The 18,490-nt window shown below is 43.3% G+C and overlaps 1 protein-coding gene across 2 annotated transcripts in view; it reads left to right on the forward strand.

Moving 5' to 3' along the window:
* The first annotated feature begins 1,058 nt into the window (after nt 1-1,058).
* The window catches only part of SLC16A9 (solute carrier family 16 member 9), a 68,567-nt gene continuing 51,135 nt past the window's right edge, over nt 1,059-18,490 (forward strand). Inside the window, exon 1 of one of the 2 annotated variants that reach the window (XM_082854586.1) lies at nt 1,059-1,228. The gene's annotated coding sequence lies outside the window, so the exon portion shown is untranslated. Of the gene's footprint in view, nt 1,229-1,271; nt 1,419-18,490 lie in introns of those variants that run through there. The other variant, XM_082854588.1, reaches the window with a different exon arrangement.

The following is an 18,490-nucleotide window of genomic DNA, read 5'->3' on the forward strand; positions in this document are numbered from 1 at the left end:
GGTTCAGTGTCTAAAGGAAATGTTCATTTCGGTGATGGGTGGTCCCAGCCCCCTCTGAGAAGCTGGTAGAAGATATGGTGTCCCTTCTCAGAAAGACCTATATACGCAGGAACACAAAAAGTGCACATCATTTTACGGGGTTGCCACACCTGGTAAGCCCTAGGTACCCACCTATGGACTGTCCCCAGTCTGCCGCAGTGACTGTGGGAATCTCAGCACTCACGCTCATTACCTTTCAGCTAAAGATAGGAGTGTATTGTTAGTACAGCTCACCTGCCATACAGACTAAACGTCCTCAGATGCAGCCCCTCTCCCTCAGCACACTATGTGCACTTCGGGGCGCCCCCCTTTCCCATAGAGCTGTCACAAAGGGCAGCACTTGGCATCCTCACTCCTCACTGCCCAGGAGCACCGACTCCACAAAGTTCTGGTGCCCGTCTCTCTGGGATCACTGCCAGCTGGGGATACAGCTCCGGCCAGGAGGGCGCCCTGCCGTCCAGGAACCTGGGAGACCCGGGGAGACTCGCACTCATCCTCAGACCCGGGCTCCCTCCAAATGCACACTGTCCTGGGCGGGCCGGCGCGGGCACGCGGTGGGCGGCGGGGCGCAGCGGCGCCGGGGGACGCGCTCGTGCGCGCACCGAGAGGGCCCGTGGCCGGCGGTGCCCCGCTCTCCCGCGGCCTTGGTGGCTCCGCGCCGGAGCTGGGCCTGGGCAGCGGCCCCCGCAGTGCCCTCCCTCCTCCTGGCCGGCCCGGTCCGGCCGGGAGCCGCGAGAGCGGGAGCAGCGCCCCTACCGCCCGCCTTTCCACCTCCTTCTCCTCCGCCTCCTTCTCCCGCTCACTCAGTCACAACCGGTTCAGACTGGCCGGGGTACCCCGCAACGAAGAGAGACGGGGCGGGGGGGAACACAGGGAATAACTTCCCGAGGAGGAGGACCACGACGAGAAGGTGGAGCCCACAGGAGGGGCCGGCTCCCTCCCTCCACGTGGCCCCCGCCGCCGCCGCGGGGCTCGGCGGGGGCAGAGGGCGGCGGCTCGCGGGGCAGCGCGTAGCGGGACCGATTGCCCAATACTCCGGCAGGGGCCGGGGCCGGGCCCCCGGATAAATAGCCGCCCGGCAGGCCCGGAGCTGCAGGGGAGAGCGGCGGCCGCGGTCCTCTCCGCACCACCCGCCCGGGGCACTGCGCCCTGTGCTGCGCCCCGGAGACCCGCCGAGGCCGGTACCCAGGTAAAGGGCTGGAGCTCGCGGGGAGGGTGCCAGTGGTCGGCGGCCGCCCGTCTGCCTAGCCTCCCGGAGGCGAGAAGTACCTCCTCCGTCTCGGAGCCGTAGAAGGAGGCGACCCTGCCATCCACGGCCGAGCAGCTCGGAACCGGTTCCTTGTTGGGAGTGTGTGTCTCGGGGACTGAGAGTGTCCTCGGTGCGTTTGCGCCCACCCCATGACCCCCGCCACCCTTTCTCCGCGGTGGGCCAGTTTTCCCGGGGCTCCGAGGGCGGCATTTGGCACGGAGTTGGAAGAGGGGAGAAAGGGAGTCCTGGAGGGAGGCCGGTGCCCTCGGATTGGGCTCAGGGAAGACATCTGCTCCGGGACTCCCGAGACAGCTTCTGGGACTGCTGGTGGCAGAGTAGGGGGTGGGGGGAAGCGACCCAGGTGAGCCCCAGTTTCCCAGAGGGCAGCGAGGCCTCGCTGGTGCGCGCAGGTGTCCCCGGGAGGGTCGCGTTGGGGGCGCCCGCGGGGGGCTCCTGAGCTGGGAGGGAAGCAGCGCGCAGCTCGGGCGAGCGCAGGAGGCACGGGCGCCTCGGCCACCTGGACACAGAGCGGGAACTTGGGAGGACTTGGTGCTTCACGCTCCATCTGTGGCTCTCCCCAGGCAACCTGCTCTAGCTTCAGCAGCTGCCAGAGGCTTTGGAGGGAACTAACAACCACTTAAAACCTCGGTCATCAAAAACAGATCAGTGTTTCTCAGGATGCCTTGTCTAATCTAGCCCAAGGCCATCCATCCCGGAGGTTTAGGTAGGATTTACACTAAATATGCATATGACTTACATAGTAAGTTATTTAATATAATATTTTTTGGATCAGTCTCCTGGGTCACAGTGAGTTTGGGTGTAATCCTGAATTACCTGGATTCTAGTTCAGACTGCAGGTGGGTTCCTCCCCCTCCCCTCAGTAGGATTTTCAGTTGTCCCGTCAAATCCTGTTCATTTGGTTATGTCCTAAGTGTCTTAGATTTGAGTTGGCTTCAGCTGTGAGGAATTGTTCTGGCTGGTTCAGAACAGCTGAGGAAGATAGAGAAGATTCTGAAGTGAAAGCACCAATTATTCATGGTAGGATTACACCTTCTTTTAAATACCTCGTGGATCCAGATAACAGGGTTACCCATATCATTGCTAGAAAAAAAAATATTTTTTTAAGGCCCTGGGAAGTGGAAATGACATGATAAAATAGCTTAACCTGCAATTTTGCAACAACTCTGCACTGACTGCCTAAGAACGTCCTTCTCTGTTTCTTCTCTTCTGTGAGTAGGCAAGAGGGGTAACAAGGACCCTTCCTGTCGGTGGGATGAATATAGAAAAGGACAAAAGATATGCAGGGGTAGATCAGGACACTAGGAAATCTTTTCTGATTTCTGACTGCGACTCAGAAGATGGTGGTGATGGGTGTCTGAATCTGTATCAGGGCAGATGGTGGTGCTTTGGGGGTGGACCTGGTCATGAAACGAGTGCTAGAGGATGACAATTAGATGTAGTCAGATTTTCAAGCTTTATTTTCTCACCTCAATCTTTTGAACCCCTAGGTTTTGTAGTCTTTTTTCGAAGCGAGCTATCTCTTGAGCTTAATTCATACAGTGCAGTTGGGTATAGAAAGCCAGTAGGAAAGTACAAAAGAAACAATGTCTTGCTGGTTTAACTATAGCTTTACAAGAAAGTATCACCTAGTGGCTTTAATTTTAATTGAAGATTGCAAGAATGCATCTATTTTGAGCTAGTTGGCCTTTTCTTTGGGAGGTTCTTTGCAGACATCAGCGTATTCCCTGCAGATAATGAGATTGAACCTGTGACTTAAAACTGAGTTCAAGGAAAGAACACATGACCTGTGCTTTCAAAGAGTTTAGTCTGGTGGGAAAGACAGGCATGTTTACAAATATCTATAATACAAGGTAGTAAACATGGAATCATATGGCAGTGACATCAATAGTGTGCTATTGACTGGCAGAGAAAAGGAGAGGTTTATTCAAGGTTAAGAACTGCGAAAAGTTGCGTGGTGAGTGTAGCATTTGAGCCGGCACTTGAAGGAGGAAGAGGATTTTCTTGATGGAAATGAGGGCTGCTGGAAGTCTGGTGTGTTCCAAGGTAGCAGAGCAGTTTGGAGCGGCTGGAGCCTGGAATTTAAGATAGATAAGGCTGGGAGGTCGGATGGGGCTAGATTATGGAGGACGTGACAAGCCATGCTAAGAAATTAAAATATGATTGAACATTATTATTGTATTTATACCAACATCGTTAACGTCCTTAACTGTGGTTTATTCCCTGAAGTTCAATTTTGTGAGCTTTCCCTAGAGAAGTAAATGAATAAAATCTTAATAGTATTTGCTTCCTATAAATGTAAAAGAGTAATAATGTGTTTCAGATAGCCTTCAATGCTTTATTCAAGTCCAACAGTTATTTTCCCTCTGAATCTTATGGGATAACAACTTTTAGTTTGATTAAAACTTTGGATAGGAAAACACCTCCGCTCTCCTGAGCCACTATGCAGGGTAAAGTCACTTTCTGTTCACTGTTTCAATTACAGATAATAATAATGATGATTATTTTTCATCTTGATTAAACACGGTATGTCAACTGAACCACATACCTTATTTTATCTAGGGAGGCATAATTTTTATCTTAATCTGAGAATTTTAATAAGGTCACTCGGCTAAGTAAATGGCATGACCAGGATTTGAACCCAAAAAGTCTGTCTCGAGAGCCTGTCCTTTGGGCAGGGGCATACTATATGATGCCTGTTATTAATAGTAGTTAGCAGTTGGGCCTGCTACGTGTAGAAGTGGTTCTCTGTTTTTTCTTTGCATCCACATTCCCAGCATTCTGATTTTATTTTAGTTTATTTGTTTAATTGAGATACAGTTGCCATATAACATATTACTTTTAGGTGTACAACACAATGGTTCTAAATATGGGTATATTGCAAAATGATCACCACAGTAAGTTTAATTAACATGTATCACCACACATAGTTACAGTTTTTTCGTGTGTGTGATGAGGACTTTTAAGATCTACTCTCTTGGCAACTTTCAGATATTTAACACAGTGTGTTAACTGTAGTCACCGTTATCCATTACATTAGCCATCATTCTGATTAATTTTACTTTACAGAGTCAATAATGGCACATATTTCAATGTTTTAACACATCTTCAAACTGTTACATGATCTTGTACTTTTATGACCCACTCAAAGGAAACTCCTAAGCTCTTTGAGAAGAGATGGCACATGAGATGAGAAAAGCATTAGTGAATGTAGCAGCCTTAAATACAAAGACCAGACCTGGCAGATTCCCTGGAACAGTGTCAATCTCATATGTTCTTTTCACTATTCCCAGCAGATCCCCCCAAATGCACCAGATCTTTTTGTGTTTCAGCACCCCATATATAATACCATGTGTCTTGATTTTTTTTTTTTACTCTGAAAGTGGTATAGCAAATCTACTCGTTTGTACACGACATGCTAAAGTGTATATTCAGACAACAGATTGGATTCTATATAATCGTGTGCAAGTTATGCAAAGCACGTACTAAGCAAAAGGACACACCAGTGTAGATAGCATCATCGGAGATTTCTTCACCAGAACTTCACCACTACTACTTGGACCGAGCTTTGTGGGCTGTGGGTTGTGTGGAATCAAGATAAGCTGAAACAAGAGCCTGGCAGCATAGCATGATATGAGGGTGGGATAAAGGGAAATGATGCTACCAACTTGCGTCTAAGTGTCTGGCCCTCGTTTTGCCTATAATGACTCTGTTAAATCTCTAGATCTTTTCATCTTTTCTCGGACTCTGAATGATTTACGAATTCCACTATTTTCTCTTCTGAGCCTGAGAGCAGGATTGGAAATAGGTGGCCATTCGCTGGATGGGTCAGTAAGGGCTCTTGAGACTGATCTCTCCCCTAATAAGACATCTCTAAACCTCAGGCTCCTTGTACAGAGGAGGAAATTGAGGAGTTCTTAAGATCGAGGATAGCATATTCACAAGGTTCACCCAGGGCAGATGGGCATCACAGAGGAGCAAAGCAGACCGGCGTGGGAGGTAGGGAGAGCACAGGTGAGACTCTCAACACAAGTCGACCTACGTCCTGTGTCAGGGAGACGAGAAGGAGTGGAAGGCACTGGAGAGAACATGCCCATTCAACGAGGGCCAGAGCTACTCAGTTCCAGCTAATTGTTACATAAGAACAAGGACCCAGTGTTGCCAGATCTTCTGAGTTTTCAAAAAAATCCGGGAATTCAGATTTTTGATGTGCAAACATTGGCAATTCATTCAAAATGGCTAAAAACAAAAAATAAAATAAAATAGATTAAACTAAATAGAATAGAATAGAATATTGGGCAGGCCAAACAAAACACCTCTAGAGATCTAGAGATCAGATTTGGCCCGTATGCTGTCAATGTGCTAGATGATTTCCAGGCTTCCTTCTGGCTTCAGAGTTCCATGATCCTACACTCAGTCCATCAGAGCTCTAACCCATTTCTCCTTTGCTGAAACACGTTCCAGTACGCACCATACCTAAAGTGTGATAGCTTTGGAAGAGCTCTTTGGCAAATGCTGGACTATGATAGATTTACAAGGCCTTTAAGGTCAAAGAATGCCCTTTTTCGATGGCCATGCTGTTGACATAATTCAGAGGCCCCAGCAGTTAACTGCTTGTGTTAATTATCCCTTTCAGGGACAATTAGTGCGGTTTAATTCGAGGACTCAGAGCTGATCTCTAAATATTTTCCTTCCTGCTCCTTCCTTCTCACCCCAATGTGAGATAATAATCAGCTGGAAAATCGATCCGGGTTTCCACTTGGACAAGGTGTATTTATAGGCTTGTCTTATGGTGTTTAGACAAAGAAATCTTCATTATCTTTACCCTGGAAAGATTTCACCATGTAGTCTGTCTCTCTTCTTAACAGAGAGCTACCTGGGGATGTCCTTGAATTGCAACAAGGTGAGTAAGTTAAGGGTTTGACTTCTGTGAGATGTGTTAATACGGAAGTTTAGGGTTTTTTTTTCATTCCCTCTTTTTTTTTTTGGCCAAGCCATGCAGCCTGCAGGATCCTAGCTCTCCTACCAGGGATCAAACCTGGACCCTCAAGAGTGAAAGCGCAGCGTCCTAATCACTGGACTGCCAGGGAATTCCCTTTTTAAAAAAATTTTATTGGAGTATAGTTGATTTACAATGTTGTGTTAGTTTCAGGTATACAGCAAAGTGAATCACTTATTACATATACAGTATATCCCCTAGGGTCTTTTTTTTTTTTTTAAAGCGTATTTATATGGATCCAAAAATATAAAATGAGAACAAAACTGGTGGACTTGTATGTGATTGCAATCCCAAATTCTTTTTAATAACTGGTTCTTAGGAGAACTATGCGGTTAAATTCTTTAATATACTATTTTTAAAGCTGAGTTTCTTGGATGCGATGTGTTCTTCCCTTTATGCCAGGGAGCTGTTTTACAAACAAGTGGGCCTGACTCTACCTGAAAAGTTCAGAGCAGACATTGACAATGGGAAGGAAGCATCTGAGTAAATAAAAGAAGCATGGCATGTTCAGAGAAACCACATACCTTATTGTGACTGAGCTGACTGACAGAGGACCGGCAGAAGGCTCTCAATGACAGTTCTGAGCCACAGTTTGTCCTTGTCGTGGCTCCAGTGATGAGTCAACCCTCCCTTGCACTTCCAAGAGTGTGTCAACCAACTCTGGATGTCTAACATTTAATCTGAACCTAGAGACTGTCATACAGAGTGAAGTAAGTCAGAAAGAGAAAAACAAATATCGTGTAATATTGCTTGTGTGTGGATTCTAGAAAAATGGTACAGATGAACTTATTTACAAAGCAGAAACAGAGACACAGATGTAGAGAACAAACTTACGGACACTGAGGAGGGAAGGGGGTGGGATGAGCTGGGAGATTGGGATTGACGTATGTACACTACTGTGTGTGAAATAGATATCTAGTGAGAACCCTGTAGAGCACAAGGAACTCTATGCAATGCTCTGTGGTGACCTAAATGGGAAGGAAATCTAAAAAAGAGGGGATATGTGTATATAGCTGACTCACTTCGCTGTACAGCAGAAACTAACACAACATTGTGAAGCAACTGTAGTCCAATAAAAATTAATTAAAAAAACCCAAACCTGAAAGAATCGGGTAATTATCTGATCATTGAAGACATACCACCTGATATTATATTGGTAAAAACTTTGAATTAAAAAAATCAACTTTATGTTTACCCGTGTATTTAGCTAGCCTTTCAGATTCAACGATGCGAGCGGGCTCTAAGTGCCAAGGAAGCAGGGACCACACCACCTTCACTCCACAGTACCTTCTAAATGCATTCAATTCATTTTCTTCGAAATACACAAATGCCTTCCAAATGTACTCAATTCTTTTTGTTGAATGAAAGCTGTTTGATGAATCATTTTGATATACAGGAGATTTAGGGCAGTAGCTTTTCTACACATTCATGCATTTATTCATTCTATAAAGATTTGTTGAGCTTTCACTGTCTGCCAAGTACAGTTCTCAGTGCTAGGGACTTAGTGCTAGGGCTTGTGGGCTACATACCTTAACAAATAATAACATGTTGTGATAAAAGTAGTAAGAGCAAAGGTTGCCCAAAGTATCGTGAGACCTTCGAGGAGGAATGAATAACTGTTGGAGGGTCTGGATGGCATCAAGTAGGAGGAGACGTTTAGGCTAAGTCTTGAAGGAAGAGGCGGAGTTTGCCAGAAGGCGAGCTGGAGAAAGGATTACAGCCCTGCAGCAGCTGGTCGGGGACCGAAGAGTCAAAGGCACACAGGAGGGAAGGAGCCCAGCTTAAGGGCCGAATTGTGACAGTGGCTTGGGAAGCACAGGTTTGGGGACATCCTGGAGGGGTGGTTAGGGCTGAATCGTTGCAGATCTTTAGAGGAAAACAGAAAGAATTAGCTAGCTGGGTATTGAAAGATCTAAATTCCTAATATCCTATGAACAAAACATGGATTTGTAAAATCATGTTTTCATTTTTATTTATAATTTTTGAATCACATTACTCATTTGTGGCAGGCCAGAAGCTCCAGGAGGGCAGGAATAATCATCTTTGGTTGTCTTTTGCACTTAGAAATTAAACAAAAACCACAGTAAGGACATTTTTCTTGTCTGGATGCGTGCAAGCCAGAAAATATTGAGTTGAGGTACGATTGGGAAGTGAGAAATTGGAGCGGGGGAAAAACTCTTCCAGGTTTTTCTAAGCAAGCCTTTAAAAGATGCCACGACAGTAACAATACCTATAAACATTTACTCTGTGTCAAGTACCACACCTAGTGCTTCATAGAGTTTATTTCCCATATTCCTCATAAAAATCCTAAGAGGAAGAAGTTCTTCCTATTCTATTCTCATTTTATAGATGAAGAAACTGAGAAGGTTTTTAACTTGCTGAAAGTCACATGACTAATAGTCTGCTATTAATTGTGGTCTAACCTCAACTAGGAACTCAGGAAAAATGACTCCAGGGTCCATGTTCTAGACGAGGGGCTTTCAGTGTTTTTGGCTGTGATGTGTTTTACAACCCAACCTTGCCTGCATACACAGGCACGCGTATAAACACTGAAGCCAAGTTTCAAAGTAGCGCTTAACCCTTATCATGATGCAGGAGGTGCTCTTGTATTTTCTGCTTTCATCGATTTCATTTCAGTCTGAATTTCAGTTTTCTCTTTTTGCTGTACGCGGGCCTCTCAGTGCTGTGGCCTCTCCCGTTGCAGAGCACAGGCTCTGGACGCGCAGGCTCAGCGGCCATGGCTCACGGGCCCAGCCGCTCCGCGGCATGTGGGATCTTCCCGGACCGGGGCACGAACCCATGTCCCCTGCATCGGCAGAAAGTCTCTCAACCACTGCGCCACCAGGGAAGCCCCTGAATTTCAGTTTTAAACGGTGCTGCTCACAATTCACAATTGATCTGACGACCCACGATGCATTACAGAGTTTGGACAACACTCCTCTAGCCCTCTGCTTTGCACTGCTTCCCAAACTATAGCTTACTACCCTTTTCTGTTAAATTCAGCAAACATTTATTCAGTGCCTACTACATGCAGGAATGTGGAAAGAACATAAAGAGTATAAGGTATGGCCTGACCCTGAGGAATTTTCAGCATAGTGAAGAGAAAGACAAGTAATGGCTAGTAATAATGCAGGCCAGGAAAAAAAATAAAAATAAAATAAGAAAAAGAGAAAAGAGAGGCACAAGCCACATGTAGTGGGAACATAGAAGAAGGAGTGATGAATACTGGCTCTGAGTGCATATACTGATTTAACTAGTAGTGTTTAGTGGTTTGTGAGTGTGTGTGTGTCTGCTACCGGAACGTCGAAAGACGTTTATGAATAAATAGAAATGTCTTTGGTAAAGACTTTTGGGACTTAGGGCCAAAGAAGATCTGAAGACCACAGTACTCTGTGTATTATTCTCAAAGGTGCTTGAAGTGGTCAAGTTATCATTATTATTTAGACATTAGTTTGTCCAGTGTAAGCCCTTGAAGGATGTTAGCATGTTCAGTTATGTTAAAGAGTATCCATTAAAAAAAAGTTTCCAATCAAATTCCCAAAGTAAAAGAATGCAAACCTACGGACCAGTTATGAACCTGCATTAGGTAATAAATGCTAGGGTTAAATGGCGAGAGCCTTGAGTAGAGTCTAGCAAAAATCCTGTGGTTATACTGCAGGTAGAAGGAGGGTTATTAATATCTTCCTAATACATCTTATGTAGATTAAAAAGGTAACGTTTGAAAATCCTGGCACTGTGTCTGATACATAGAAAGTGTTAATAGAAAATGGTAATTAAAAGTTATTCCTTGATATGGCTAAGTAAGAGTACATTTAATTCTTGGAAATTTTCTTAGTTCCACTGTTTAGAGAATTCCTAAGAAAGGATAGTATTATGATACCTTTGGGATTTCAGGATATTTGAAATCTTTTTCCATAGCCATGTTTGATGTGGGTTAAAAAATAAAAGCTATCAATTTAAATCACTAAAAGCAGTCAGGTCTTTGATTTTAGGCTTGTCCACCAAGAAGAGCAATCATGTAAGCTAGGGCGGTGGTGCACTCCTTTCGGTCAGGAACTTGACATGGAGATTACCTGGAGCCCTTTAGCAACCTGGCCTCAACCCCAGAGATCCTGTCTTCATGGGTCAAGAGAAGGCTCAGATATTGGTCATTTTTAAGCCCTCAAGGTGATTCCACAGTGCAGCCAGGTTTGAAATCCCCTGCAAAGTATACGTTTTGATGATGAGAAACATGCTTCTGTGGAGATGCAACCTTAAAATGGGGTCCCGTGTTTGCTTTTGTGATGCCCATAGAGTCACCATTTTTTCTTGAGAACTAGTTTAGAAAACAAGATCTTAGGTATCTTTTTTTTTGGCCATGTCGTGCCGCTTGTGGAATCTCAGCTCCCCTACCAGGGATTGCACCCCAGCCCATGGCAATGAAAGCACAGAGTCTTAACCACTGGACCGCCAGGGAATTCCCAGAAACTGTAACTATTGATATAACAGAAAAGTGGAATTCTAACCATCCTTTGGGACCACATAATACCATTACTAAAAGATCCCAGCTTCTCCCCCACTCTGTTCCCCTAACTTGAGATGTTTTGCTGATGTGACCACATTGATAGGTGACATCATAGTCATGTTGACAGCTTTATTGTAACTGTCATCATCACCATTAACAATATCATCATCGTTAGAATCTTCTCAAAGTTTCCCCTCCTGCCCTCATGCCTGCTCGGCTGGAGACTACAGAGGCTGGCCGGGGCATGTGGCTTGGACCCAGAGCAGTGGGGTGACTGTCTCGGCACAGGCTGCCTGCAGATTCTTGAAGCTGCTCCTCCTGGGGCTTTTCTTGGGCTGCTGTGCAGCAGCCGGATGGCATTATGGGAGGTTGCGTGACGCTCTAGAAGCAGTGCACCCAGGCGTGGCCATTTGGGACAATGGGGAGAGACTGGAAAAGACTTCTTTCTCTCCTGGCTGGCAATGGTGTTCATGTTTGTGTTCTTTGGAGCTGCAAAGGTGAAAGTGCTCGTTCCCTTGCCAGAAACCAGCCAGCAGATTTTGAGGACTTGCCACATCAAAGGATGGGGTTAATAGCATTGCCGCCACCATTGGGGACAGAACCAAATGTCACAAGTGAAGAGAGAGCAGGCAACTGTCCATTCCTTTGTTTTTGCCTCTGCACTCCAGGGTGCTTAGAAAAATAAAAGTCATGCTCTCCTGAGACAGTCCAATTATTCTGCTCTTTTGTTTTGTAAACTTCTGATTCTTTGGAGAGAGATGCTTACCTTCCTGTAACCTTTCAGTTCACTTAGGTGTGTTAGCATGGTGGAGGTATTTTTTTTTTTGTTTACTTGTTTGATATGCTGTCTTATACCACTTTCTCCTGTTTTCATTAAAAAAAAAAACAGATAAATGGATGTAATCATCTTCTAATTTTTGTATCATGATCTCCTTCTGCATTGATCCCCTCCTGCATTTTTCCCCTTTTATAGAAAAGCAGGAAATTAACTTTCACCATGGTCATCACTCCTATAAGAATTTTTGCTTTTGCTTCCATTTGAAACCTAGAAGTGATGATAAGTAGAGAGGATGGCGGGTAAAGTAAGCTTTGTCCTTGACAGTATAGATGACAGGGTAGAGCTAAAAGGACAGCCAAGTGCTGGGTGCTGCGTTGGAGTGTGGGCCCCAGGCAGAGAGTTCCCACTTGGTCCATTCACTCCCTGCCGCCAGCTGCTTTTTATCTTCTTCCCTCCCTCACCTGTGTCCTTCCCCCACTGGGATGAATATGGGACAGTTGGTCAGAAGGTGCTCTATCCTATAGGGCAGTGATTCTCACCCCAGCTGCACATTAGACTGGCAGGAAGGGTTAGGCTCCACCCCGGAGCAGGCTGGTGGTAGGACCTGGCATCAGGGATGTTTAAAAGCTTCCTAGATGATTCTGGTGCCCACTGTGGTTGGGCAACAGTTTTCGGAGTGTATCTATAGATGACCTGGGTCAGAATCATAGGGTGATTTTGGTTTTTGTTTGACCGCGCTGCTCGGCCTATGGGATCTTAGTTCCCTGAGCAGGGATCGAACTTGGGGCCACAGCAGTGAAAGCGTCGAGTCCTAACCACTGGATCGCCAGGGAATTCCCCATAGGGTGATCTTTTTAAAAATGCACATTCTGGGATTCCTAAACTTGAAACCAAAATCCTAGTAGTAAACCCCAGTTTTGAATCATTCCAAATTACTGCCATTATCCAGATCTTGGTTTAAATGTTCTAAGTATTCAGAAATAACTAAAGATCAAAAAGTCTTAGAAGCCCTAGATTGATAAATGATTCAGTAACTAGTTGCTGTCGAGCTCTGGTTTAAGTAACCAGGAACTACTTCTTAGAAAATGACTATCAGGTCCCTAGAAATCCCTTATAGTTACAAAATCAGAGGTAATGTTTAATAAAGTGCTATGTGCTAGGCACTGAGCTTTGCACTTTATTTTTTTAATTAAAAAAAATTTTATTGGAGTATAGTTGATTTATAGTGTTGTGTTAGTTTCTGCTGTATAGCAAAGTGAATCAGTTATACATATACATATGTTCATTCTTTTTTAGATTCTTTTCCCATATAGGCCATTGTAGAGTATTGAGTAGAGTTCCCTGTGCTATATACAGTAGGTCCTTATTAGTTATCTATTTTATATATAGTAGTGTGTATATGTCAATCCCAATCTCCCAATTTATCCCTCCCCCCTCCCTTACCCCTTGGGAGCTATAAGTTTGTTTTCTACATCTGTGACTCTTTCTGTTTTGTAGATAAGTTCATTTGTACCCTTTTTAAGATTCCACATATAAGTGAGCTTTGCACTTTAAACTATTATCCCATTTTACAGATGGGAAGCCTGAGGCACAGAAACATTAAGTAATTGGCTCAAAAGCACATGGTAAGTAGTGCCGACTGGATCAGAACCCAGATATACATGTAATAACAAAGCTCTTGATCTTAACCATTACTCAGTTCCTACCTCTGTGGAACCAGGTACTAGAAAAACTTCTCTTCCTCTTTACCCTGTCTTTATGGTGAAACTAAGAGGAATAAAGGGAAACTATCAAGCAATTGAAACTGTTGTTAACTTGCTCCATATCATTTTCTTTCCTTCTTTCTTTCTGCATTGCTGTGCGCGGGCTTTTCTCTAGTTGCGGCGAGCGGGGGCTACTCTTTGTTGCAGTGCACGGGCTTCTCATTGCGGTGGCTTCTCTTGTTGCAGAGCACGGGCTCTAGGTGCACGGGCTTCAGTAGTTGTGGCACGTGGGCTCTAGAGCGCACGCTCAGTAGTTGCGGTGCATGGGCTCAGTTGTTCCGCCGCAAGTGCGATATTCCCGGACAAGGGCTCGAACCCATGTCTCCTGCATTGGCAGGCGGATTATTAACCACTGTGTCACCAGGGAAGCCCTCCATATCATTTTCTATACGTCCTTCTATATGTACACAAAGCAGCCAAAGATCCCTGACGTTTTCTTCAGAAACCTGGAATTTATGTTTTATTTTCATTGCTTAGATTCTTTTACGATGTGTAGTGGTTCCTGCACTTAAACAGAAGCTCTGTTACTGCTTTCTTTGAGGAGATACAATACAACAGAATAAGCAAAACATAATCTGATTTTATTGCCCTTGTTTAAACCTGTTTCTGGGTTAAAAATCTGGGTGTGATCATGAGCTAACTTGGGAGGTGACCGTGTCTGCATTAGTTAAGTTACATGAAAGAATCATGAACTGGAGGGGTCATTAAGGAAACTGTCAGGCCAAAAAGAAACAAAAATCTGGGTGTGTGTGTTGGGAGGTGTGTGGACATCGGTGGGGAGGACCGCCATTGGCCTTGGGGAGGGGTCTTACATCTATGAAAGGCCTCAAACACATATTGTTGATTTTATCTCCAAATCAGGCCATATATACGGTCACTGGAACTGTGTGTGTGTTCATAACATTAATTATTTTTCTTTATAAAATCAGCTTTATTGAGGTGTAATTTACATACAATAAAATCCAGTGGTTATGTGTACAATATGATGAATTTTGACAAACGTATTCAGTTGGGGTTTGCATTCATTTTTAAATGACAACTTTATTAAAATATAATTCATAAACCTTATAATTCATCTATTTAAAGTGTACAATTTGATGATTTTTAGTGTATTCACAGACCTGTGCAGCCATCATCAATTCTAAAACATTTTCATCATCCCCAAAAGAAACCTCCTACCCCTCAGCATTCTCTTCTCATTTTCTCCCAACCCTCCTAGCCCTAGGCAACTGCTATTCTACTTTCTGTTTCTGTAGACTTGCCTATTCTGGAAGTGTCATATAAATGGGAACCATACAATATGTAGTCTTCTGTGATTGGCTGCTTTCACTTAGCATAGTGTTTTTAAGGTTCATCCATGTTGTAGCGTGTGTCAGTACTTCATTCCTTTTTATTGCTGAACAGTATTCCATTGTGTACAGAAACAGACTCACAGACATAGAGAACAGACTTGTGGTTGCCAAGGGGGAGATGGGGTGGGGGAGGGATGGAGTGGGAGTTTGGGATGAGCAGATGCTATTACATATAGACTGGATAAACAACAAGGTCCTATTTTATGGCACAGGGAATTATATTCAATATCCTATAATAAACCATAATGGAAAAGAGTATAAAAAAGAATATAGGGCTTCCCTGGTGGCGCAGTGGTTGAGAGACCGCCTGCCGATACAGGGGACAAGGGTTCGTGCCCCGGTCCGGGAAGATCCCTCATGCCGCGGAGCGGCTGGGCCCGTGAGCCATAGCCGCTGAGCCTGTGCGTCCGGAGCCTGTGCTCCACAACGGGAGAGGCCACGCCAGTGAGAGGCCCACGTACCGCAAAAAAAAGAAAAAAAAAAGAAAAAAAAAAGAATATATATATATATATATATATATATATATATGTAAGTGAATCACTTTGCTGTATACCAGAAACTAACACAACATTGTAAATCAACTTCAATAAAATAAATTTAAAAAAATTAAAAAATACAAAAAATAAAACTACCTACCACCTCAGTTAACTTGGAGACCAAAAGGTAAATATAGTTTATAATAAAGGAAAAAAATATTCCATGTGTAGATATACCACATTTTATTTATCCATTTATCAGTTGTTGGATACTTGGGTTGTTTCTACTTTTTTGGCTGATAGCATTAATTTTTTTTTGGCCACGCCTCATAGCATGTGGGATCTTAATTCTCTGACCGGGAATCAAACCTGTGCCCCTGCAGTGGAAGCATGGAGTCTTAACCACTGGACCATCACGGAAGTCCCTGATAGCATTAATTTTTAAATTAAATTAAACAGATATCTTGATTTGTATATCCTCATTTAGGCTTTTTTTCCCCTACACTATTTAATATGCCAGGAGTCTGAAGTGGCTTAGTCCTTTCTTGACTTCTGAGACAATCTGATTAGGTCACCACAGTGGGATTTACAGTTGTACTAAAATTATTATTTGGAGTTCATTCTCTTTTATAGCTATTTAATATTGTAGAAAATGCTTATAGAATTGTAGATATAGAAATATATATGTGCATGTGTATATATAAAATAAGGATGACAATATGATTTTACAAAGAGTTTTAATAGTTAATTTAGAAGGACAATAGGGTGGGTTCTCTTTCTTTTCCTTTAAAAAATAATACTGGGGACTTTCCTGGTGGTCCAGTGGTAAAGAATCCACCTTCCATTGCAGGGGACACAGGTTCGATCCCTGGTCGGGGAACTAAGATCCCACATGCTGCCGGGCAACTAAGCCCACGTGCCGCAACTACTGAGCCCATGCACTCTGGAGCCTGCACACCACAACTAGAGAGAAACCCGTATGCCGCAACAAAGAGCCCACGTGCCGCAATGAAAGATCCCGCATGCCGCAAGAAAGATGCCTAGTGTCGCAACTAAGACCTGACACAGCCCAAAATAAATAAAATAATAAAAAAATATTGATATATAACTAAAATTGTTTTACTTTAGAGGAGAAATCATAAACTGCACTGATTATGAAATGTCATTGGAAAGTGACAAAATTGATCCAGTGACTATAACTTTTGAAGGACTAATGTGCTAATGTGACTTTGTTCTCTAATATATGAATCAACATATAGGTTCACTTGAAAGTTTACGTTTTTTGACCCAGAGGGAATTTATATATTATTTTAAAGCTTTATATTACTCATAAATTATCAAAAATCAGTCATAACAGTGTTGACACTTTTGCTACTGATAACTGCAGATGCTGCACTTTTCAACCCTCAGACACATGGTAGAATGGAAGTGCTTAAGAAATAGGAAAGTGAAAGTAGAAGTGGAATAATAGCTGTGATAAAAAGAGGACTCATTATTTATACATCATTATACATCTTATACATTATACATTATACATCTTATACATCATTATTTATACATCTTTTTTTTTGGTAATAAGTCTGTTTTGTATATAAGTTCATTTGTATCACTTCTTTTTTTAGATTCCACATATAGGTGATATATGATATACCTCTTAACTACCTTGCTTATACTGTCTCCCAGTAAATGAAATTTAATTAATTTATGTTCAACTATGAGCTTTAGTATGTATTAGTGTATGTTTGTTTATATTTTAATAGAATTCACAAAGAATTATTTGCTTACCTTCATTTTTATTACAACACCCAAAGAATGATTTGTTTACCTACATTTTTGTTAGAATTCCCAAATAATTGTTCCTCTCAATTCCCAGAATACCTTTTTCCCAAACTGTGGTGGTGGAGAATAAATGATGCATGGTTGGATGGGCAAAAGGCACAATAGGGGAAGAGCAATACTAACACTAGAACAGTTCTGGCTGAGCAGGTCTGCTCTTTAGTTTGAGCAGAAACTTGTTACCTGTACTGGAGTCAGAACTGAAACATAATTTCTAGGCACTTTTGTGGTTTTCTAAAAAAAAATTTTTTTAATATTTAAAAAATATTTTTAATATTTATTTATTTATTTGATTGGACTGGGTCTTCATTGCGGCATGCAGGATCTTTAGTTGCGGCATGCAGGATCTAGTTCCCTAACCAGGGATGGAACCTGGGCCCCCTGCATCGGGAGTGCAGGGTCTTAACCACTGGATCGCCAGGGAAGCCCCTCTAGGAGCTTTTGAATGTGTTTTCTTTTGACAGCTTTATCGAGATAAAATTCACATATGATAAAATGCCCCCACTTACTGTGTGCTGTTGAGTGGATTTTATTCAAGAGTTGTGCAAACTGTACCACAATCTACTTTTTTTTTGCGGTACGCGGGCCTCTCACTGTTGTGGCCTCTCCCGTTGCAGAGCACAGGCTCCGGACGCGCAGGCTCAGCAGCCATGGCTCACAGGCTTAGCTGCTCCGTGACATGTGGGATCTTCCCGGACCGGGGCACAAACCCGTGTCCCCTGCATCGGCAGGCGGACTCTCAACCACTGTGCCACCAGGGAAGCCCCACAATCTACTTTTAAAACATTTAAAAATGATTGTAAAATATTTTTATCACCCCAAAGAAACCTTGTCCCTCTAGCAGTCATTCCCCATGCCCACTCCTCAAACTGTTTTCCAAAGTGGAGGCAGCCTTTTCATCCCCACCAGCAGCATGGAAACGTTTCTATTCTCCACCTCCTGGCCTATGGTTTAGAGCTTCCCACATAATAAAGGTGGCATTAATGTAACTGAAGGAAGGTCATGAAACTCAGGATGATTCAGGCTTTTGACACTCCTCACAGATGCCTAGATCAAGACAAAATCAACTCAGAATCAACCATTTTTTTCCCAGGATGTAGTCCATGATCCTAGGCTCTCAATTAAAGTGACAATTCAGCACCAGATAATTTGGTAGTGTCTGAGATTCAAATAAAAATTTGCTGTTTTTACCTACTTCCGTAATTCAAGTAGAAAATATATCTGGGACTCTTTAATGAGATATTTAAAGGTAACATTCAGAAAGAAGTTTTTAGAGAAAAATAATTATGGGGGGAACAAAGGCAAGACGCAGCTATTAACTGAAAATAAGATCAGACAGTTGTAAATCACTCTGTATTTGGCAAAAAATAGTACAGAACATTTGCATACATTTCAGGGACAGGAAGCTTCTGTGTCAACATTAAATGTTCATAAATGTCAAATACGCAATTCTGACATCTTATATCTGGGAGAATA

The sequence above is a fragment of the Leucopleurus acutus genome (assembly GCF_964270905.1).
Source record: "Leucopleurus acutus genome assembly, chromosome: 14".
In the NCBI taxonomy this organism is placed as follows: Eukaryota; Metazoa; Chordata; class Mammalia; order Artiodactyla; family Delphinidae; genus Leucopleurus; species Leucopleurus acutus.